The sequence below is a fragment of the Acinonyx jubatus genome, chromosome C2, assembly GCF_027475565.1.
Source record: "Acinonyx jubatus isolate Ajub_Pintada_27869175 chromosome C2, VMU_Ajub_asm_v1.0, whole genome shotgun sequence".
NCBI lineage: Eukaryota > Metazoa > Chordata > Mammalia > Carnivora > Felidae > Acinonyx > Acinonyx jubatus.
The window spans coordinates 44,194,203-44,219,447 of record NC_069384.1 but is presented as its reverse complement, the minus strand read 5'-3'; the positions used below and the strand labels follow the sequence as shown (position 1 = coordinate 44,219,447).

The following is a 25,245-nucleotide window of genomic DNA, read 5'->3' as shown; positions in this document are numbered from 1 at the left end:
TATGACCTATGCATTGTTGTTAGAGTTATAGGTCCACAGGTTGACATTATCCTCTTGAAGAAATGGAACAATACTCCCCAGGTGGTTACTTGACGACAACAGAAGCATTAGAAGACTCTCTAAAGCAATTTAAAAGTTATCCTTTTCCGGGGATTCACTCAAACGGTCTGCAAAATAAAAATTCCTGACTGCAAAGGTGAGTTGTTTGGTACTTGTGAGAATGCTATGAATTTAATGGAAAATAACAATAACTGTTACTATTATACCAATAAAACAATAAGATACAATTTAACTAGTTTCATAAATTAATAGTAATAGCCATGCTAATATTCATCTTAAGGGTACATCCATTTGCTAATAATTAATAAAATGGGAGATATTAATGTGACCAAGTGAAATACTTGTAGGTGTGCGAGACAGTAAGCATGTTGAAAATACTCCAAAAGAGAATTCTAATAGAATTGCTCACCAAAAAATATTTTCGTGTAGAGAGACTTATGCTGTTCTTAACAATAACTGATAAAACCTTTGGATCCAAATAATGTGAAGCATATGTGATCTTTCCATCAATGTTTGGAAGATAAAAATATTAATATGGACAGCAGATCTTCAAGATAACTAGGCAAAGGAAGTGTTATTATGACTGAAGGTATTACTGTTTGCTGGGCAGCTGTGTAGAATATGGCAGGTTATTCTTAAAATACTAATGTAACAAAAGCTCTCTGGGACAGACAATACAATTATACATCATGTTATTTCTAGCTTTGTACCTGAGAAAGCATTCTGATACATTTAGCAGAATATGGTAAATAAAACCCATATGTACAAAAAGGGATGTTCATCAATCTGTTTTTAATATCCACTTGTATAGAGTATATGCTTAATAGATCTTTTTTCAATGAAAGTTTTATGCCTACTAATAGTTATCTTGACAATCTTCTTATAATTAAAAAAAAGTGGCCAATAATGAAAATGAAAAGGTAGTTAAGAAAAATATAATGACAAAGGAAATAAGTTAATGATTAATTGATGTCTGTTTCATTTCCATTATATTAAAAAAGCAATATGGAGATTAAAGTGAAAGTAAACAGCATGTAATAATTCATTTTTAAAATATAAAGGGTAAGTTAATATTTACTGGGTTCTGTAGAGCAAAATTTGTGGGCAGATGTGCATTTATTCCATATTTTCTTTAAACACTTGAACAGATCCAAAATTACTAATTGAAGGATATTTTGGTGTGATGTGTCCTATAACCCATCCCAAGCAGTTGTTGGATGAGTTTTCATCTGTGTGAGACCTCTTTGAGAACGTAATATCCAAAGATAGCTGCTATCAATTCCTTCCTCCTGGAATATACAAGTTCTTCCTCACGTCAAAAGGTAGAATTTAATTCCCCATTCCTTTGAATCTAGACTGTCTATATAGTAACTTCTTTGAAATAATAAGATGCAGTGGAAATGATATCTGTAACATCTGAGACTAGGTCATAAGAAACTGTGGGCTTCTTGGAATGCTTAGGATTCTGCCTCTTGGAACATGACCTTCCATGCTATAAGAAGCCCAGGTTACATGCAGAGGCCATTGTAGTGTGCTGGTTGACAGCTCCAGTATATCTCCCAGCTAACAGAATCAACTGCCAGTCACGTGTGTGAGCCATCTTGGTTGTTTGGCCACTTGATCTGTTGGAAGATTCCAGCCCCAGCTGCATGAGAGACCCTGAGAAAAAATTGCTAGCTGAGCCCAGTCAACCAATAGAACCATAGATAATAACAGAAAATAACCACACATAAAATTATTTCAGTAAATTGAAGGATAGTCACAAATGGTTGTTTCATATCACTAATTTTTTGGCAGTTTGTTATGTAGCAATAGAAAACTGAAACAATTCTCAATAATCATATTGTTTGATATCCAAGGTATGTGATTTTTCCTCCAAACACTCACAAACTGATATAAAACTGAGGTAGTGCTTTGGTCAAACAACCATGACATACATGCCAGGTTTACCCCTATTTAATTGTAAGCAGATTATGCTGCTTTCCTAATTTTACAAATCAGAGTGGCAAACACACAAAAGCATGTGTTTTTCAGTTTATAAATATTTTAGGATAAATTAAATTATATTAATTAATAAATTGTTTCTCCTCATGAATCAAGAACCCATAGCGAGCTAGATGTTAGGTTGCTAGTGTGGAGGCCTGAGCTGTTAGCATTTGGGTCTTAAAAAAACCATCTCTTTTAGGAAATGTAGCAAAGGAGGTAAGAGTGATTCTCATTATTTTTTTCCCAATGTCTGGATAAATAGACTTGTGCTTACAACTTAAAATATACCATATAGAGGCACCTGGGTGGCTCAGTCAGTTAAGTGTCAGACTCTTGATCTTGGCTCAGGTCATGATCTTGTAGGTCTTTGTTTCAAGCCCCACATCAGGCTCAGTGCTGACAGCACAGAATGTGTTTGGAATTGTCTCTCTCTCCCTCTGTCTCTGCCCCTCTACCACTCATGCATTCTCTCTCTCTCTCAAAATAAATAAACTTTAAAAAATAAAATGCACCCTATATCAATGATCCTGGAGAAAGATAAATTTTGTTTCATTTTATATATATATATACAAATATATATATATATATATGCATACAAATATAATACTTACAAATATGTGTGTATATATATATGTGTGTGTATATATATATATATATATATATATATATATATATGTATATATAGCTGTGGTTTTCTGTTATTGTTGTTTTGTTTCTTTTTGTTTTTTGAGAGAGAGAGAGAGAGAGAGAGAGAGACCATGAGCTGGGAGGGGCAGAGAAGGGGTCAGAGGATCCAAAGCGGGCTTTGTGCAGACAAGGGGCTGGAACTCAGAGGCCATGAGATCGTGATCTGAGCTGAAGTTGGGCTTAACTGACTGAGCCACTGAGACACACCTCATTTCATAGACATTATTTGAATTTGGGGTCATGTTTAATTATACCAGAAAAGTTGCCAAGAGGATATTATATGTGATTATTCTAGAAAAGTTGCCAAGAGACTAATATTTTCCTCTAATGGTGAGATTTTTGACTGTTGCATTTTTAAACATTTTATATCTAAATTTTGGGAAAACTAAATTTTGAATCCTTCCTCTTTTTTTAACTTTCTATTTTCCTCCTTCCTTTGTTTCTCTTCCTCTATTCATCCATTTCTCATTTTCTGATTTGTCACCATCTATTTATATTTCATCTTCCAGAAAGATGGCATAACTAAAGCACGTTACTAGGATTCAGGTGACCACATTTCTAATCTAAATTCCATAAGTAACCAGATATGCAATCTAGGTTCACAACCCCGAGGACTAAATTAATCCCTTTGAAACTTCAGGGGATTAAAATAGATTACCTTTTAACCCTTACTGCTTTAAAATTACACAATCAGAAACGTGTAATACAAAGTAATTACAAGATAAACATCAAAAGCTAATTTGGACAAGATATTTAAAAAATGTATCAGGCAGTATGAGTTACTTACTGAAATGAATTTAAGTCAGAATGAAAAGATAAATTAGGCTGCCTAGTTCTCAAAATACAATAAAATAGAGTACAAAATTTCTCTATGGAAATAAATTCACTTTTCTTCATTGACTTCTAGAAGAAATAAACATGATTCCCGTGTATATTAGGTAATATAATTGAACCTGTATTCTATTACAGCATTAAGTGAACCATCTCTGTACTCCCATAGTACCACAGACATACCACAATCGCTGCATATACCAACTTGTATATTCATATACTTTAACAATTTATGTGTCTATTTGTCTAATTAAACTGAAATTTCTTAGGGGCATCTGACTTTGAGTTGTTTGACTTTTTGTTCCCAGCCCCTATACAATATATGGGGCATTCAATAGGCCCTCAATAAATTTTTGTATAGAGTAAAGGGGTACTGAATAAATATTCAAATGGATATTTCTTGTCTCATCACATAAAAGACACCAAAGCCATATAATTAAATTATAATTTAGGAAAGGTATCTGGATATAAAGGTATAATTTAGCAGTTATCTGGATAACTCCAATAATACAGTTAGGTAAGTAGCTTTGTGTTGGCTTGACAATATCATAAAGATTCTAGCACAAAACAAAGAAGGAAAATGTGCCCCTTAAAGAGCATTTTCCCATTATGAATATTCCATATGAGTTTATGACAAAGACCAGCTTTCAATCAGTCTAACATTACAATTAGCACTAGTAATTGGAGTGCTATATTTTACATGATTGACTATAAATATGATTAAAAATAAGATTTCGGTGGTAGAGTTAACATCTTACCATAACAGTTTAGGAATCTGACGTATATTATTTCTCAAGTGGAGGCCTGTCCTATTTATCGGGTTGGATCATAACAGTTCTTAAAGCAGAAGTTTTCCTAGAAAATAGTTTAAAACATTCCAAGTACTTAAAGAAATAGTGGATTAAGATAAGTGTGGATCAGGAGCAGCAAATTGAGAGTAGATGTCATCAACTGGCCACAGCTTGCTCTACACTGTGACTTCCATAGAAAACCTAATTATGATAAGGCCTATGAAGATATAAGCTACAACCCTTCCTCTCTGTCACTCCCACCTCAAGTTACTGAAAGAGCTGATACACAGGTGAAATTATTCAATATTTTAAGTTTAATAGTGTTGGCAAAATTTAAAGATTTTAACTGTGATATTGATGATGCCATGTGAATATTTCAGATGGTTCTTAATCTTTCCAGCTGTTTTTTAGGGAGAAATATTTTATAACAATGTAATCTTCCAATTCTAGATTTCCTATGGATGTAGCATTGGCAGGATTCTGACATTTAAGTTTCTAAATATTATTTTCAGCTAATGGATTTTTGGAATATGGATATAAAGTTTAGAAGCTGCCAAATGGTTCTAGACACCTGCTGGCTCTCTGTGCTCATTAGTGGAGTAAACAACCTTCTTGTAGATAATGGGCATAGAATATATAACCAGGCAGACTTGTCATCAAGTTTCTTCAGGCTTGAGAAGAATATGTTCTTGTTATTTAAACCAAATATTTCAGAATTGACTTTTAATAACAACTGAAATTAGTATATTTGTCTTTATCCTCATTCCAAGTGTCTTCCAGTTTGGATGTAAATACAATATTAGATTTTACACATACAAAACTTTATATTATAAAGCCTTGGTTATTGTAGATAGTATGATAAAGAATGAATGGAAGTTTAGAAGGTTAGATTTTTGTACTCTGTGCTGCATCTCAGACAAGGAGCTTAAGCACTGGTAAGGAGAATAAAAAATAAACCCATTAGGATCATAAAATGCAAAATTTTTTCCTTTTAAATCTTTAGGTTGTTTGATCCCATAGTGATTTTTATTAATATTACCAAGTTAGAACAATCTTCACTTATAAAGATAATGACTTAGAGTTTTTGTCCCTAGAATAGAGGAAAATATGGAATCTTCATGGTACATTTGAAAACGGAGTAATTTAATGTCATAAAGATGAAAAGAATGATAATTCATGCATGATGAGATGGGATCAGGTGAGGTAAGCATCAACAACAGACTGGGATGCCTTAGGGAGAAGGTCTTCAGGTGAACACCAATGAGTTAGGAAAGTGAATACTGGCAATAATGTTAGTTCTTTAACCTTCATAGAGAGGAATAAGCATTTGCCATTGTCTGAGTAATCAAGTAAAAGTTGAACAAAATGATCCTATATATTGTGAAGTCCAGATGGTTAAAATGTTGTCAATAATGTTCAAATTAAAGTTAAGATCTGTCAAGTTATTCAGTTTTTCCCCCAAAAGTTTTCCCAATTAAGTACCACTGCTATCTTGTGAATTTGTACAGAGCTACATAAAATAGTTTCAGATATTATATTCAACTATGTGTCAGTATTTAAGATATCCCTTTGTTGGGTGGCAGAAATGTAAGTTAAGCAACGTAATTTCAAGAGGCTCTAGAATTATTGTCAGGGCCTGGCTATGAAAGGCATTTATGACATCTGTTAAGCTAAGTTAGCAAATATGCATTTAATTCGACAAACTCAGCTTCAAGATATACAACAATTTCTTATAACTCAAATTAATTTTAATTTCAGGTTTCCATTTTGTCAGAAGGGATCTCCACATGCCTTTCTCCAGGATTATGATTCTTACCTGTAAAGAGAATTAGTTATCGGTGGTGGAGTTAGGGACATCAAATCTCAGTGTTGGAGTTAAGGATTCTAGTTTCAGCGTTTTCAGTTCACACCAGCTTCTGATGAGGCATCCTTTATCTTGTGTTTTCCTCATCTGTCTGTCCATTATGTTTCCTATAATACATACTTACTGTTCTTCTAAAGGTCCTATAAGTAATGGTGGCTCTCTGAGCTATGTCCATGTTACTTGTGGGTGCATGGAACTCATTCTGCTACTCCAGGTCTTTTCTGGGACATGGAAAATTCTCTAAGCATCTTAATTCAGTCAATGCCTTAGGCATTCCATAACATGGAATGTATACCATGCAAAACATACCTCTATTGCTTCAGTTGAGTCCTTCCAACATGTTTATGCCTCCACCTAGACTACAGGCATGATAGCTTTGTAGCTTTTTATAGCTTTTGCACTGACCAAAGGTGCCCAACCAAGGGTGGAGGCTGAAATCCTGGGCAGTCTACATCCTAGGCTGAAATCCTAAGTTTTCTCCCTGACTCAAATGGAAGGGGTACCTTTTACTGTGCAGAATGTTTTTATCAAAATATGATGTTGCATCTTGTCAAATGATTTTCTGTGTCTAATGACATGTGGTTTATGTCTATCTTCTATTAAAAAATAGTGGATTAGATTAATTGATTTTTAGATTTTAAACCAACCTGGTATTCCTTGGATAAATCCCACTAGTCATGATGTATAATTATTTTGCTGGATTTGGTTTATAAATATTTTATTGAGGAATTTTGCATCTACATTCATAAGAGGTATTGGCTTGTAGTTTTATTTCCTTGTGTTGTCTTTGTTTGCTTTAGGGTTCAGGGAAACCCTGGCCTCATAGTATGAGTTGGGAAGTGTTCCTTCTTTTATTTACTGGAAGAGTTTGTGAAAGACTATTATTAATTCTTCTTTGAAACTTTGGCAGAATTCTTCAGTGAAGCCATCTGTGCCTGGGTTTGTCTTGTGGAAAGTGTTTAAGTTACTTATTCAATATCTTTACTTATTTTTAGGTTTATTCAGATAGTTTATTTCTGAGTCAGTTTCTGTAATTTGAGTCTTTCTAGGAATTTGCTTATTTAATCTATGTTATGTAAATTGTTTTCGTATAGTAGATCATATTATCCTTCATATTTTTTTTTTGCTTCTGTAAAATTGGTACTAATGTCCTCTATTTTTATTCATGTTTTAGTAATTTGAATCTTCTCTCCTTATTTCTTGGTAAGTCCACCTAAATATTTGTCAGTTTTATTGATCTTTTCAAAGAAACAACTTTTGGGTTTATCGCTTTTTTTTCTTATTGTTTTTACTTGAGAAGATGTGTATTTTGCTAGGTCTAAGAGCCTAGATGTCTATTAGGTCTAATTTAGACTTATTATTGATCTTCTTTATAATTTTTCTGGCCTTTATTCAATGTGGTGTTTTACAGTCTCCAACTTTTGTTGTTGAAATGTCTATTTCTTCCTACAAATCTGTCAGTTTTGCTTTTTGCTTCATGTATTTGGGGGCTGTTATTAGTGCATATATATTTCTCATTGCTGTCTTCCTGATGGATTAACACTTTTATAATTACAAAATATCCCTTCTATACTATTAACACTTTTTCACTTAAAGTTTATTTTTTCTGATATTAGTATAGCCACTTTACCTTTGTTATAGTTGTTTGCATGATATATCTTTTTATAACTTTTTACTTTCAACTATTTGTACCTCTGAATCTAAAGATTCTCTCTGGTAAACAGCATATAGCTGGATCTTTCTTTGTTATCCAGTTTGACATTCTCTGTGTCAAATAGAGAATTATTTATTCTATCCACATTTAATGTTATAACTGATATAGTTGGATTTATTTTATATTTTGTTTTCTGTATGTTTCATGTCTTGTTTGTCCCTTTGTTGCTCTTTTTTTGCGTAAAGTGAATTTTTTCTAGTACATTTTTATTCTTTTAGTGTTTTACTCTTTCAATGATTTTTAAAAATATTTTTGAGCTATTTTCCTAGTGGTTGCTCTAGGGCCACTGAACATTTTATTAGAAGCTACTTCAGATTTGTAATAATTTAATTACAGTGACATACAGAATCATTATTCCCATATACTCCATTTTCCTCTTTTTTGTGTTTTTATTTCTACACATATATCTACTTATGTAATAAATCCAATAATACATTGTTATTACATCATTTTATCTTTTTAAATAAACTAAGAGAAGAGTTTTAAATAAACTCTATACATATATATAGAGTTTATTAATTTCATTTTCTCATTTACCTTCTCTCGATCTCTTCATTTGTTCCTGTGGGTCCAAATTATAATCTGGTGTCATTCTCTTATTCTGATACAGTTTTGCTCACACTTGCCTCCTTTGTGTTGTTGTGGTCAAATTTATTACATTTTTATGTGTTATAGGCTTAAGAATACATATTATTTAATATAATTGCTTTTTTAAACAGTTTAGAGAAAAAAGAAATATGCATTAATGTTGTCTTTTATAATTATTTAATTACCTTTCAAGGTACTTTTACATTTTGTATGTGAATTCAAATTCTGTCTGGTAAAACTTTATTTCACCCCAAAAAACTTCTTTTAGTATTTCTTGCAAGGAGGGTTTACTAGTAGTGGATAGTCTATGTTACATTTACCTGGAAATGTCTGTATTTTGTCTTCATTTTTTGAAAGATAGTTTTGCTGAATATGAGACTTTTAGTGGACAGTTTTTGGGTTTTGTTTTCTTTTTTTTTTTTTGGCACTTTAAATATGTCATCCCATTTTCTCTGACCTCCTTGGTTTGTGATAAGAAACCAGCTGTTAATCTTATCAGGATTCTTTTGTATGTAATGAGTCCTTTTTCTCTTGCTGCTTTCAAGATTTTCTGTCTTTTAAAACCCTTTACTATGATGTATCTAAATGTAGATCTCTTTGTTCTTCTCCTACTTTCAATTTGTTGAGATTCTTGAACATGTAGTTTGTTTTTCATCAGATTTGAGTTGTGTCAGTCATTATTTCTTTGACTATTTTTTCTGGTCTCTACTCTTCTCTGGTATTCCTATTAGGATTTTGGTGGTACACTTAATAGGGTTCCATGTTTCCCTATGGATGTGTTCATTTCTCTTCATTCTTTTTTTTCTTTGTTCTTAATCTTTATCAATCTGCATGTTTGGTGATTCTTCTTCAAACACTTAAAATCTATTGTTGATCTTCCTATTGAATATTTTTTAAGTAATCTGTATACCCAACATGGGACTCAAATTCACAACCCCAAAATCAAGAGTCACATGCTACAGCAGCTGAGCCAAACAGGCACCTCCCACCCCCACCCCACTAAACGTTGTATTTTAATTATTTTACTCTTCAACTCCAGAATTTTCATTGGATTCCTTTTTTAAAAGATAATTTCTATGTTTTTATTGTTATTCTGTAGATAGTGTCATCATATCCTCCTTTGCTTCTTTGAGCACAGTTTCTTTGAACAGCTGCTTTGAAGTCTTCATCTTCTAACTCCAATATCATGTCCCTCTCCTAGATGATTTCTGTTGCCCACTTTGTTTCCCCCTGTATATGGACCATATTTTTCTGTGTCTTTGCTTGTCCCACATTTTTGGTTGCTGTCCATTTTAGGTAATATAGCAACTCTGGTTACTGATTATCCTACTTTGGGGCTTTGTTTTTAGTAACTTAGCTGGACTATTATAGTGAAGTTTATTTTCTTTTCAGTATGAAGCTTCTGATGTCACTCTTTAGAGGGCACAGCCTTGAGCATGTACCTAGTCACCCTGTGATGACAATAGCTTTAGCTGAGCAATTTGTCCCTTTCCCTGATGCCTCTGTTAACCTGTGTGCCTCAGTTGGTATCATACCCAGTTGTTGTTGTTTTTTTTTTTATAACTAATTGTTGCTGATTGACTTATTATTTTCAAAAGTGTCCTGGTACATACATTAACCATGTGTTCTAATTAAATATAGTCTGCTTTGCCAGAGTATTTCTAGAAGTAAATCTTAGGTTTGTTCTGACACCAGGAAGGATTCTTTTAGATGTCTCTTTCTCTGATTCTTTCTGATAAACTAGCTGGCCTACCAACAGTTTACCTTATTGCTCTATGGAACTGCTATGACACTTCTTAATTACTTATCTTCAAAATGTGCATTGACTTTTGAGAGCAACTTTAGACTTGAAATTCCCACAGTATGTTCCAAATAAAGTCAGTTCCTTTGGAGAGAGATTGAAACTCTTTTTATATGGCCTGCCTTTCTCATTGGTCAAAATTTCTGTGCCACTTCTCCGGAGTTGTGGGCAGGGACAGTGCCCATTTCTAAATGAGTAACTTTAAGACATACTATAAGCCAAGAGAGTATGATGTTGACATGAATATAAATAGAGATTAGTGGAATAAGATAGATGGTCCAGAAATAGACCCATGCATATATGAGCAATTGAATTTTGACAAAGTTAACAAGGTAACTCAATGGGGAAAGATAGTTTTTTTTTTTTTTTCAAAAATTAGTGCTAAAACAACTGAATGCTCATACACAAATAAATCTTGTCCTTGACTTTATATACAAAATTTATTCTTAATAGGTCATAGGCATGAAAATAAAAATTAAACTTACAAAGCTTCTAGATGACATCCCAAAGATTTGATGTCTAGGGACAAGATTTGAAGACATAAAGAATTTTATAGCAGATACAACAAACACTTAACATGAAAGAGAAAAAATCTGGACATCATAAAAAAAAAACACTTTTGTTCTTTGAAAACCATCCTTAAGGAATGAAAAGGTAAGCCATAACCGAAAGAAAATATTTACAGCCATATTATGACAAAGGAATTGAATCCAGAATAAATGAAAAACTCAGATATAAGAAAATCCAATAATAAAATGTGAATAAACATTTGAATAGACTCTTCCAAAAGATATATGAGTGAATAATAATCTGAGAATGATTTTCAAAATCTTTGAAATTCATCTCAAGTTAAAGTACTTCTCATCCAGGGTGGACTTGTTTAAACTGGAGACTGATAGTCTTTATTTTTCCAGCTTACACAGTTTCCGGTCAATACAAGTGGTGGTTTTTAACACATGCAGTTTGGGGAATATAAGGCAGAAAAAAGTAAAGGACGGGATGTTGTCATCACTTTATTCTGTTAAGAGTATGCTTTCAGTCCCTTTCAAGGAAACGGGTGTGGGCTTCGCAAATAGAGACTTATGATCTTGTTGAAAACAATAGCCTAGTATCTAAAGGTTGAGAAGCCGGCTGAAGCAATCTGAATACGAGCTGAGGTTTGAAAATCTCTGTACTTCCAAGGGCAGCAGGCTACATGTGAGCATTTCCCACAGAAACAAAATGTCCACCTAGATGGTCTGGTCAATGACTCCTGAGAGATTGGATTTGTAATGCTGAAAGTCCAGAGAACAAGCTGTGAATTATCTGCTAATAGCCAGAGAAGATGCACATCACGTCAAAGACACTTTATTTTTTTTTATTTTTATTTTTTAAATGTTTATTTATTTTTGAGACAGAGAGAGACAGAGCATAAACGGGGGAGGGTCAGAGAGAGGGAGACACAGAATCTGAAACAGGCTCCAGGCTTTGAGCCGTCAGCACAGAGCCTGATGCGGGGCTCAAACTCACAGACCGCAAGATCACGGCCTGAGCCGAAGTCGGACACTTAACCGACTGAGCCACCCAGGTGCCCCCAAAGACACTTTAGAGAAAGATCACCAGAGATATAGGATCTCTATGCCATACATTCTTTATGCCCATGAAAATGGCTTTAAGGGGAAAGTCAGCTTTAAGCATCTGTCACATCCAGGGATAATCTACATCCAACTTCTTCCAGTCAAATGAGAATATTTTTGTGAAGAGCAGCCAGCTCTGGGTCTTGTCTGAAATTTCATCCCCAGCATAGAGAAGGAGCTAGCATCTCAAGAGTAGATTTAATTAGGTAATAATATGGAAATACAAGAATTATTTTTTCCTGCCTAAAAGAAGTGCCAGTTTGGGGTCATATTGGTAATGATTGGCAGTGGGCAAACATTAAATTTGTTTTTATAAACACATGATATTAAAAATATTAACCAGATCCAGAAATATGAATACTAAAATAATACTATGATTATATTTCAGAGATTGCACCTTAGTTAAAATAGAAACAAAGTAGAATTGTCAAAATTTTGATATTTTATAGTTTTCTTAGGGAAAAGTGGGGGAAAAATTCCAAAATAGGTTTGTCCTATCTCCTATGCAACTATGCTTCTTTCTGTTGGCTTCTTAGACTAAAAATCAAGATTATGTTAAGAAATATCCTATTATATAAATTTTGTATATTTTATTTTCAATCTTGACATGGACCAATATTGTTTACTGTAGTATCTCTTACATAATTTCAACAGAAATCAGAGAGTGAATAATCATGATAAATATAATAAACTAAATGGTCAAATTTAAAATGAAGCAAGATACTTATCAATTTACTTTTCAGTAAGATATTGTCTGGTTAAAAAGAAAAATATGGGAGAGAGTGAGAGTCAATTTAATTACATCTGAATTCAGACATTTAAAAATCTCTTTTGACTCATTCACCTTTGTACAGCTTAGTATTGCCCTTCTACTTGTCAGTTTAGAATTAGCTGTCAAAATTTTCTGGTTTCATGTCAGTCTTTCTCTTCATTTTTAAACCATTTTATCTTAAGGGGAATGTATAGTAAAAAATCCTTAGATAAACCTGTGTTTGAACCCCATGTTCTGTCACTAATTAGACATGTAACATTATTTTCTGAATTTTATTTTATTTTTAAAAATTGTAATGTTAATTTACTTTTGAGAGAGACAGAGAGACAGAGACACAGAGTGCGAGTGGGGGAGGGGCAGAGAGAGAAGGAGACAAAGAATCTGAAGCAGGCTCCACAAGCCCAACGTGGGGCTCTAACTCAAGAACCTCGAAATCACCAACCGCAAGATCGCGACCTGAGCCCAAGTCAGACGCTTAACCGACTGAGCCACCCAGATGCCCCTGTTTAATTTTAAAGTAGAAGTGATAAAATCTGTTAGCTGATCAAATTAGATGAATTAATGGATAAAACACCTAGCACAGATTAGTTCCTTAAGAAATATAATCCCTTTTGCTGCATACCAAACTGTCCCTTTCAAGTTGGAAAATGTTACCTTCTTACCAATCAATTTAAAAGTTTATACAAAGAATACTTATATATCATATGTCAGAATGAAAAAAACGTTGCAATAAATAAATGATTGCATCATAACTTCCAAATGTCAGTTTTATCAAGAAATTTTTAAGTTTCTTAATGTATTTTCCAAGCACTAACAAAAAATGATAACTTTTTACTTATATTACAAATTTCACTTCAGATGCCACTAGAGGGACTTGTATTATCAGAAGTGTCTTTCAGAAGCATCAGTAGAAAATGTAAGAGGAAAATGCATTAAAGTGAAAATGCCAGGTAGTGATTTCTAGATTTAGAATTTCAACATTTTGTGAAAAATAAAAACTATTTTCCCACATTGATTCATCTTACTTCTATAGACTTTATTTCACGATAATTGGTATTTAGTGAACTACTAAAAATTATTATATCTCACATTCAATTTTAAGTAATTAAAAATAATGTTCTAAGAAAAAATCCTTGAATAGTTTGTATTGTGTATGATCTACTGTTAAAAGGGGGACACTTTTAAGTGTTTTAGGCAGCTTTACCTTTTTTTTCAGTTTGGAGTCACTATAGTGTCAAAATAAACTCTTAACATATTTCCACTGCTGGTTAAATGAAGACTGAATCAGTGGTTCTGTTAAGATTATATATAATGCATAGAATTCTCTGTAATATGTTCATCTCAAGATGATATCTGTAACAATTGGTTTCGTATTTATTAAGCATCTAGTACACTGAAGGAACTTTGCCCTGGGTAGATACAAAGATGAAAAGATGCACAAGGCATCATCCATATCATCAAAAGAAATTACAACTTCTGACATAAATTTATCTCCCAGGATATCAAGAAGAGATGACATACTCAAATTAAGATAAATATTTAATTCACAAAGCTACTTTTAAGAAAGTAGTGAACCCAATATAGGAGAACCTCAGGGTGAATAACCCAGAACTGCAGTGAGGATGAGCAGAAGCAATTAAGGAAGATCCAGGAAAGCATGAAGGAAGGAGACGGCATGGCATGTGAGATAGCTCAATGGTAAAGTGTAATTTGTTAAAAATAAACAGAAATGAAAACTGTAGTTTGGTTAGCTAGAAAAATATTTTGAAGTCTAAAAACAGTTCCTGGCTTTACTACATGTTTTGAAAAACAGGAAAGTTTTATGTGTATGTTACTTTTTCAGTGTAGTTAAAAAGGGAAAAATTAAAATATTCTTACTATTGTGAACCTCATTTTTTCCATAATTTCTTTCTTGGTTTATGTTTTTGAGCAGCCAATTAAATAGAGGAAAGCCATTAAAATAAGGCAAAGGATCTATGAAGAACATTTGATTTTCCCTTTAAACTTTATTTTGTATTAACTTTACCAATGCAATAGATGTATCTTCTTTAAATTGTGAAGTGACACTAAAGGCTAACAACAAAAACAACAATAAAAACAAACAGTAATGCTAATAGAGTAGATTTTACAAGTTCTCATCATAAGAAAAAATTGTAACTGTTTATGGTAATGGATGTTCACTAGACTTATTTAGTAATCATTTCACGATATATTCAAATATCCAATCATAATGTTGTATACCTGAAACTAATATATTGTGATATGCCAATTATGTCTCAATTAAAAATATTTTGAGAGTTAGATCAAGACATTTCATAAGTTTATGCTTGTTTTGCCTGTGAATTTGAGGAATTTGACATTTGATAGTTAGGTCCAAAGTGAAACTCTTAAAAATAAATAAATAAATAAATAAAAATTTTTCTCTCCATTCCCCAGTTTCATAGATGGCCGTTGGGGTGGTGATCTCCACCTGTACCACTATTCAAGGTACTATGATAAGAGAATTACTCTCTGTAAATTTGTGTGAAGTTGAAACATAAACAGCTGTTTTATTCCTGGCCCAGGTAAAAGCTCTCCTAAGGCTTTTTTGATTCCCAAAGAATCTAGTTGTCTTATGACTTCCCCAAGTTCTTCTCTGTTCATATCAAACTACATTCTTAGAACATACTAGAACACACCTTTCAGCTTCTCTGGGAGAATACAAGTGTCTCATTATCACACAAAACAAATGAACAACAACAAAAAACCAACAATGAACAGTAATTCTGTGGTCACCCTCCCCTACTATGGTCCATTCCTTTGAGGCACATACCCTCCACTTTAGAGTTTTTCATGATATTTGCCTCATATGTTTATGCTATAAAGAAACAGTGTCTTTCATTTTCAAGCTAATATCATCATGCATGCAAATTGCATAACGAGTCATAGCACACATGCTGCTTTATGTTTGGGTATTACATTTTTTTTTTGTTTTTGTTTCTGTGTTATCTGAATCTCTCTACTTTTTTCCTTTTTGCAAGCTTTATCTTTCTTGACATCTTCTATCTACTCCAAGCATAACACCCCAGCCATTAATCTCACCATGTTCCCTGACCAAGTTCTAACCCATGCTAAGAACCAAGTGTTTATTCTTTCATTCTCTTCTCTTGATTCATGTAACCTTATACATAAGGTTATGAGTGTGTGTGTGTATATATATATACACACACACATATATATATTATATATATACAAGGAATATATTTTTGTCATGTTTTGAATTTAAAACTAAGATTGTATTATATACTGCAATCTGTATCTTTCTATTTTCACTCAATAATTGATGGAATCATTTAGAAAAATGAAAATTGTTCAAATAGACAAATAGAATTGTCATTTTTTGTAATACCTTCATAATATTACATGTCTGAGATACAAATCATTTACTTAACCATTATTAAGGTACATTCACTTTGTAATTTTTTATCACTATGAATATGCTACAGGATATATCTTTATATATATATTGCTAGTTTTATATCTATAAGATATAGGCCCTGGGCTGCATTGTCATTAAATTTTGGTAAAAGTCGGCTTACATGCTATTTAGGTTTTTCTGTTTGTTTGTTTTTTAAAGTTTATTTATTTTTTTGTGAGAGAGAAAGAGAGTGTGTGTGCAAGCCTGGGGAGGGGCAGAGAAAGGGAGAGAGAGAATCCCAAGCAGGCTCCACACTGCCAGCTGGGAGTCCAACACAGAGCTTGAACTCTAGAACTGTGAGATCATGACTTGAGAGTCTGTTGCTTAACTGACTGAGCCCCCCGGTGCCCCCATGCTGTTTAGGTTTAATTTGCGTATATCTTCAGTATCATTTATCATACAATCCAGTGTTAATTTGGCCCAGTTTTTGTAATCATATGTTTGTCTCTTAATTTGTTAATGAATTGAATCTACTGAGAGATTGATGCAATTTTAAAATACTTGAAATACTGTTATAAGCTGTGTGCCAGTCACAATTCTTTCTTGCAAATAGCACTTCTAAATAGCTTAGGCAAAAAAGGAATTTACTGTAGTATATCAGCCATTCAGTATATCTCCAATAGAGTTCAGAGCTTTTCAGACTGAAAAATGCACAGACCTCCTCAACATATTGCTGACAAGCTCAAGTCCAATGTAGCTGGGTACAGACACAGGAGAAAAAAAATGTTCTGATGACACAGAAAAAGGAACTTAATGTTGGACATTAGCCACCTTAGACTCTAGGACTTGCAATTTCTTCCTCTTCTCCCCTGAGGAAAATGGCCTCTGTATGCTTTTGCATTTGAATCAGGTGGAAAGAAAGAAGCCTGGTAGCTAAGTTCTGCCTTCTAAATGGAGACTTGGAATATGTAATGTGAGAAACCAAAATAGAAGACACATGTTCCTGAGGTGCTGGCTGCCTTTAGTATGACAACTGTGTGTGAGGGTCTTAGAATAAAATAGAATAAATACTTAGAATAGTATTTATTTTTTAAATAAATTACTCTTTTAATTTCCTAATGTTTTATTTAATATTTTTAATGTATGTTCACTGGTGAGATTAATAGTTTTATTTTTTGTATTAAATTTAACTTTTAAATTTAAATTAAATTTAATTTAATTTTTTATTAAAATTAAAATTATGATCGCTTCTGGAAATGCTATTTAAAATAACATTGTGATTATTTGTTATGAATTAGATAGCAGCTATAGAAACCATATTTAAAAAGAAGTGGAAATTTGTGTGTATATGTGAAATACTTGAAATTCTTTAAGAATTATTATATTTTTATTCAAATTATTCTCTCTCACCAATAGTTTGATTTTATGGTGGATATATTCTGATTGTTCATGTTGCTTTTTTCTCTACATGTTGGACTTTCTTGGGTATGGTGTTGCTTCCCAGGAGTTTTTAATTATATTTTTCTATCAAATTTTTAGGCTGAAATTTTCAGACCAATGTTTAATTAAGAAAATAATTTAGACAGTTTTGTGTGCTTCTTCAACTCTTTCAGCCATTAGAGAATTTTTTATTAGAATCTGCCACATTTTATTAGAAAGTTATATACAAAACTACTTCAATAGATTCATTTTTTCATCAATGTATATATTTGCAAAGATATTTATAGTGATTTTTATGCCAATCATCCAAATTTAAGCCCTCCTTTCTGATATGTACCCTAAATTCTATAAAGAGGCAAATTCTTGAATGACCTTTAACAAAAATGAGTTTTCACTCAGTTTTCCACACTAAGAACTGAAACAGATTCAATAGGATGCTATTATGTATTTATTCATGGTAGGATTCCAATACAAGTACCAATGTATTATAAAAAGATGTTGTATCTACACCCATAGATCATTTAGAAATAATTTCTATATTATTTCTTCAGGAAAGACAGTAAACATTTCAAGAGAAATTATTTGCCTACACAGTACCAGAACTAGCCTGATTTAAAAGGTAAGAATATTAATTAACTTTCAGTGGTACAAGTGTTTGTGTGAAGAATGCCGTAGTACAAAATAAATTTGAGATTTAATTGGTAGGAAGACTGTATTAATACGGAGTAGAGTCCACCAAATACTCCTGAGAATATTAGAGTATTTCTACTACTGTAAATTTTAATATTCTAAAAGGAAAGAGTAATTTACAGTAAAATTTTTAAAAATCAGATGTTTAGAATATCAGTTGAAAATATTAATTATGAGCTGTCACAGCCAAGAGATAAGACAATTAAATGAAGTGTGGTATCCTGGATGGATTCTGGGATTAAAAAAAAAAAAAGATAAAAACCAAGTTGACCAGCTATAAAACTACAATAAAATAATTTTATAATTCTTCCCAATACTCACTGGGACCTTTATTTAAGAACTTTTGAGAACTGAATTTATTCTTTTAGGTTTTCAAATCCTTCAAGGCCAAGTGATGTTACAATTTCAGTGTACTGAATTGCCCCAAATCTGAGAACTCTAGAAAGCAATTTTAACTTTACTTTCTAAATGGAAATCAATGCCAATGATTAAAATTATTGAAACATTATTGCTTTGAGAGGTATTTCTTATGAGAGGACGAACACAACAGATTTATATAAATATACTTGAATTTAAAGGGATTAGTAAATAAATTTGAATGTAAGAGTCTTTTTATTACATTTGAGCTCTCAATGAGTTAAATGTCAAGGAATTTTCTATATATATATTCACATTTCATTTTCAGTCCATTATAAATACGTTACAGGAAAATGAAAAGTTGTTCATGTAAAAAGTTACAATTGGACAATAAAACAAGATAAATATTTTACTATCAATTTTAAGAAGAGTTATATTACGTTAATGAATCCTGAATTGCTAATGCTATTTCTATGTTCGGTAGAGCATCTCTAAGATTCACAAGAAACAGCATAGCCCATTTGGACAAAGCCCAACTCTATTTGTCCATCAATCACCTATCGATGGGCTTACATATGTATATTCATTGTTTTAACTGGGTATCTTTTTGTCATCATTACACTGGCTAATGAAATATCAAATATCTAGTACCTCAGAAAATATACAAATAGCTGAATTTATTCTTTGGTATTAAATAAAAAATAAATTTTTAAATACATCATATCTATAATATATGATGCTTAAGGGTTTCATACACATGACTTATTTAATCTTTAAAACTTCCCCTGAAATTATGATTATTATTAAATTCATTTTAGATATATATAGAAATTTGTAGCTCTGGGGGTCACAATAATAAGGAGTCCTTGAGTAAATGGAGGAGGTCATAAAGCAGGGCAGGATAGATTCACTTCTCAGGTCATGAATGTTCATAAGAAATATAATACATTTGAATTTATCACAGGGACAGGCTTTGACCAATACATCCTAATGTATGTGTTTTGTCATTGACAGCTATATGTTGCTTTATCAATTGTTAGTTCATTCAATTTATTATGCATTATATCTGAATGAGATTTTTCAATATTTTGTGCTGAGTTACAAATGAATAAATTAATAAAGTTTAAATTATATAAGTAATTATAAGATCTGCTACAAAGCAGGATATGGTGTACAAATGACTTGATAGAAATTGATTTTGTATTTCTTGACACAATGCTAATAGCATTAGTTGAAAAGTAAAAATATCAGTTAATCAACTCATCCAACCTATAATCTATCAGTGAATTTCATCACAACCTTCTTCCTCTTAAATCCCCCCACCTCCTCCTCTTCTTTGTTCTTCCTCTTCTTCTTCCTCACAAACTGGTTCCATTGTTTGTTGTATCTAACTCCAACTTTAATTTTCAATAGTGAGCTGTTAATATAATTGTTTAACATATTCATCTAGGCTTAACAGAATTGTCTCAAGAATAATGATTCAAATTTCAGCAGGAAAAGTAATGCAACAATATATTTTTCAGAACTCTTCTGAATCATATGGCCAAGAAAAAATTGTTTTTCTTCCTAATAATGTTTCATGATAACATAGACCAAGCTAGTGATTTAACCTACAAATTTAATCAGAATGATTTCCTTTGTATGAAATTTATTTCTACTTAAGGATCTCTTTAATGTCTTAGACATTTTGGATTATACCAAACATTATAGTCAATAAAATTACATAAGTGGACAATCAATTCAAATATTGGTAGATAACATATTCATTAAAAACGTTTTTAAATAGATCAGATGCTTTTGTTTGTACAAAAGTATCACAACCAACTTTATATACTTTAATTTAAAATTAACCACTGAGTCTGCCTCTCAGTTTATGTACTGAACATATATATTTTGATATTCCCCAAAGGATTACCTAAAAGCCACTTATCAAGAGAATATCTTACAGTGATTATCTTCTAGTTGGTTTTTCATTACTTCAAAAGCATTTATTTCATTGCAAAAGTTTACATTTTTATTCTGCCATATTGAACATTTAGAACAAATCAATGAAGCAACTTTCTCAATCTACAAAATTTTATTTCATTAAGTGTAAAGAAGGAATAAATAAAACAATTATATGTTACATATACATTGCTCATGGTTAGTAGTTTTCTAAATACATGGCAATTAACAAGGCAAATGTAATATTTAACATCGACATCTGACGCATCGGACCATTTGGGGTTATAGGTGTTGTTTCAATGTTTTGTCATGTATGACTAATTTTCTATGGAATTATAAATAGCCATTATAAAATTTAATGCTACTTAGCATATAAATAATCAGACTTTTTTGAAGAGATGGTGCTTGTCACTTTGACATTTTTCATGACATAAATCACCTATTATATAAGAGCAAAATCTCTTGAGGAAACAACCTAGAATAAAATAATTCTTTAAACTAATTTCCCCAGATACATTTGCAACACTAATGTTTACAATGGGATTTTACGATATGTTCAAAAATAAAATGTCTGCCTTATATGAGTTCTTTGTTATAGTTGTTGATTTTTTTCTCTCATACTAATTAGTGGTATGTCTTGAATAAATCAGTGAATTCTTCTATGCTTTATTCTGCTGATTTGTAAAGACATTTACTTGAATAACTGCCAGTCTGTTTCCAATAGTAAAATTGTCAGATTCTATGTACTATATTTCCTGATGGAAGATATCAACAGAAGAACTATAAACAAGATGCTTGATGAAAGGACCTCCCTCTTATTTTATTAAAACATCGTATAATTTACCTCAGATTTTATCAGTTTGGTTATGGTTTTGGATTTTGTGATGAAAATATTTATTTGTTTAACTATTAATGTAAATCTAACAAATAACAATTACAAATTTCACTTGATGTGTTAAGTGAAGATTGTCTTTTCCTTAAAATTAAAGTCTTAGATGCATTTAAAGTTATATGTTCTCTGTATATTCAATCAAAATATACTTAGGCATGTAATTAACATGATTAAGGTGGCTTTCAGTGTTATAGCATAATTTCAGTGAAGGGTTTAGATTTTATACCTAATTTGCATTTGCCAGTTTACTAGTTATTTTCCCTTTATTATGTGCAATTAATCAGAAACTATGCTGAAATAGTTTCTTTCCTTCTTCATTTTTTGAATTATTTATGTGACTATATTTTTTTTTAATGTTTCTATTAGAAGAATCCGTTTTTAGTTTTAACTTTTTAGAACTGAAAGCATTGCCTCAACTCTACATCCTGACTTCATTTGTAGCTTGGATACATAACATTCAGATTGTATAGATTTTCTCAGTTTAGTAGGAAAAAAGTTAGTAAATATACTAATAATTTTAGGTTAGTGGCTATTATTGTATTAATGCATTGAAGTCATTGATGGATGTAGTAGGCTAAAGAATGGCCCTCCAAAGATATCCACATCCTAATACAAAGATCCTTTAAATATGTAACTTCTATGGTAAAAGGAACTTTGCAAATGTGATTAAGTTAAAGATCTTGAGAGGCGGAGATTATTCTGGATTATTTGGGTGGACTTGATGTAATAACAACGGTAGTTATAAAAGGGAGACAGGAGGATCAAAGACAGAAAAAGGAGATATGATGTCTAAACCAGAAGGTGGTGTGATGTGGTTTCAAAATGAAGAAAGGAGGCATGGGCCAAGAAATGTAGATTGCCTTTAGATTCTGGAAAAAGCAAGGAAATAGATTTTTTCCCCCCAAAGGCTCTAAAATGGATATATCTCTGATAATACCTTGCTTTTAAACTTCTGATCTCCAGAACTATAAAAGAAAAAAATTGTATTAAGTCATTAACTTTGAGGTAATTTGTCATTGCAGAATAGAAAACAAGTACAATCGCCTCTTAAGTATGTTTTCTTTGTGCCTCTATTTATTCCCTAAATCTTTTGTGAATCTTTTGAATTCAGTGTCTCATGAAAACCAATATTGCTATTATTACTGCACAGTTTTGCTATTTGATGTTATTAAACAAAATAAATTAAAATTAATTAATATTCCCCTAATACAATACTACAAACTGTTTTGTTCACACAATAATACATCATTTAAATCTGATCTCATTAATAGATATTGAAATCATTCTGTTTAATAGTTGCATAATATTTCATAGTGTGAATGTGCTAACAGTTTAACTACTCTTCTATAAATGAATATTTAATGTTTATTTTTAACTACTAAAAATATTGCAATAAAATCTAGTTGATCTTTCAACATTTAATCACTTTTATAATTTCTTCTACAGTATGTTTACAATTTCTATTTCTTGGCTAATTTTGATCTTTGTACTTTGCATGTAAATAATCCATATCACCTAGATTTTATGTTACTTTTCTTGATAATAGTATGTAGTAGTCTTTCAAAATCTGTATAAGCTCCTCTTTCATATTGCATATTTCACGATATTTTCTTCCTCCTTCTACATACATATGTACATGTGTGCTCATGTTTGTGTTTTTTTTTAATGTTTATTTATTTTTGAGAGAGACAGGGCATGAGCAGGGGAGGGGCAGAGAGGGGGACACACAGAATCTGAAGGAGGCTCCAGGCTCTGAGCTGTCAGCACAGAGCCCAACGTGGGGTTGGGACCCACAAACGAGGAGATCATGACCTCAGCTGAAATTGGACACTCAACCGACTGAGCCACCCAGGTGCCCCATGTTTGTGTATTTTTAATTTGACTCTATCTATTGTTTTGTTTCAAGGACTTGTAGCTATTAAATTCATGTTCCAGGCATCAATGAAGAGAACGAGAGAAGAAAAATAGGCCTTCCTACATCTCAGTTCAGTCAGCAGCTATTTAGTAGCCTTCCAGCCATCAAATCAAAACCTCCACGTGCATCTGTTGCCTAGTACTTGGTCACGAAGCTCTTCCAACTATAGGACAGCAGAAAATGTCATGTTTTATTTGGATACATCATGCCATGAGTAACATTGAATTTCTATTATAAGGAAGAGAAACAAAATGGGTATTGGGTAGTTTTGAACAGTTTCTGTTGCATATCATTTTTCTAGATGTGACAGTTAAAATGCTTTTATTCTTTTTTCATTCTCTATAGCTTCAAGGTCCTAGATTTTGTTGATTTAGTTTTAGGGTTTTCCTCACAATTTGTCTCATTTCTTTTAGGAAACCTTACTTTACGGCACAATTACAATTTCCCAATCATAATAACATTATCCATTTAGAGTCAATTATGTAAATTGCAAGTCATTACTTACCACTCTTTCCTCAATATGATCCTCATCTTTTATAATATCTTAGTTCTGATTTAATTGTCATTTTGTTGTTGTTTTTTCGTAATTATTTTCCTCAGAGCACATGGGTGATAGAAATTCTGAATCTATTTAGACCTGAAAATATCATTCCATTTCTCTGACAGGTGAATAGTAAGTTGACTGTAACTGCTTTGGTCTCGGCAGATTATGTTTCATTGACTGCCAAGTTTTAATGTTATAAGTAAGTCAGATTTAGTCATATTCTCTTTCCTTTAAAAGTTACTTGCTCTTCTAGAAGCTTATAAGATTTTATATTTACTGTTGGAATTCAAAATATTCCCTAGGATATATCTAAGTGGATGACCTTTTTAATAAATCCTCCTTGGGACCTAGGGAGTCTTGTCAATCTTCAGGCACAAATCCTCCTTCAAATAAAATAAAATTTCTTGATTTGTTTAAATATTATCTCTCTTCTATCACTTCTTTTTTTTTTAATTTGAGGACTCCTTTTATACAGGTGAAAATTCTCTTATCTATGCCCTCAACTCATTTTTCATTATTGATTTTCATCATTTATACTCTTTATATGTTTTGTACTTCTTTCAGTAGCTATTCCTGGTCAAGTTAAATTTCAACCGTAACTATTTTTTCAGTTTAACTGTTGAAAATTTTAAATTGAAAATCCATTCTGTTTTGTTGTTGTTTCTTTGCAAATTGTTCTATATTTGATATCCTTGATAGACTCTCTTACTTTGTCTCTGTTGACTTCAGTTCCACTTCCTGTGAGATGGCTCATTTTTGTTTCCCCCTTTGTTTTTATTTTCTCACTGGCTTTCTTTGCTTGCTCATGCTTTCAACCACAGTGATGTCACAGGCAATAATCATCCCTGCTAGCTTACATCACCCACCATAGGAATGGGAAATAACTCAGCTCACCCGAGCAGCTATATTCATGATCCTCCTCAATGTCAAACCATATCTGCTCTCTATTGTTTGAGAGTTATTTTGACCTCTGATACATAGCATCCATTCACTCTATGTCTGGTAAGTAAACAGAAATGCTTGTTTGTTTGTTTGCTTGCTTTTTTGTTTTTAGAGGTAGAAAATCTGTTTCCCATTTTTCAGTCCAAATAATTTGGAAGAAAATGCCCACACAAAACTCTGGGTGAATATTTGAGTGAAACAATATTCAGCACATTCTATTTTAGGTAGCTCTGTTGATTGGCTCAAAGAATGGTCACATAGCTGAGTACAGGCTGTTCAGGCACAAAGCATTTATGAAATGAGAAATTTATTTTTCCACTGAGTTTATATTTGAAAGGAAAGACCTGTAGTGGCTGGAGGTGCTCTTCACATAATGCATAGCCTCACAACTCAACACAGATGAGAAAAGAGCTG

The 25,245-nt window shown here is 32.1% G+C and overlaps 1 long non-coding RNA gene across 2 annotated transcripts in view; it reads left to right on the top strand.

Annotated features, from left to right (window-relative positions):
- The window catches only part of LOC128315152 (uncharacterized), a 44,281-nt gene extending 19,370 nt beyond the window's left edge, over positions 1 to 24,911 (top strand). Inside the window, exons 4-7 of one of the 2 annotated variants that reach the window (XR_008297612.1) lie at positions 24 to 196; positions 1,209 to 1,382; positions 18,099 to 18,166; positions 24,711 to 24,911. This is a non-coding gene — a long non-coding RNA (uncharacterized LOC128315152). The remainder of the gene's footprint in view (positions 1 to 23; positions 197 to 1,208; positions 1,383 to 18,098; positions 18,167 to 24,710) is intronic. The other variant, XR_008297613.1, reaches the window with a different exon arrangement.
- Positions 24,912 to 25,245: the final 334 nt, after the last annotated feature.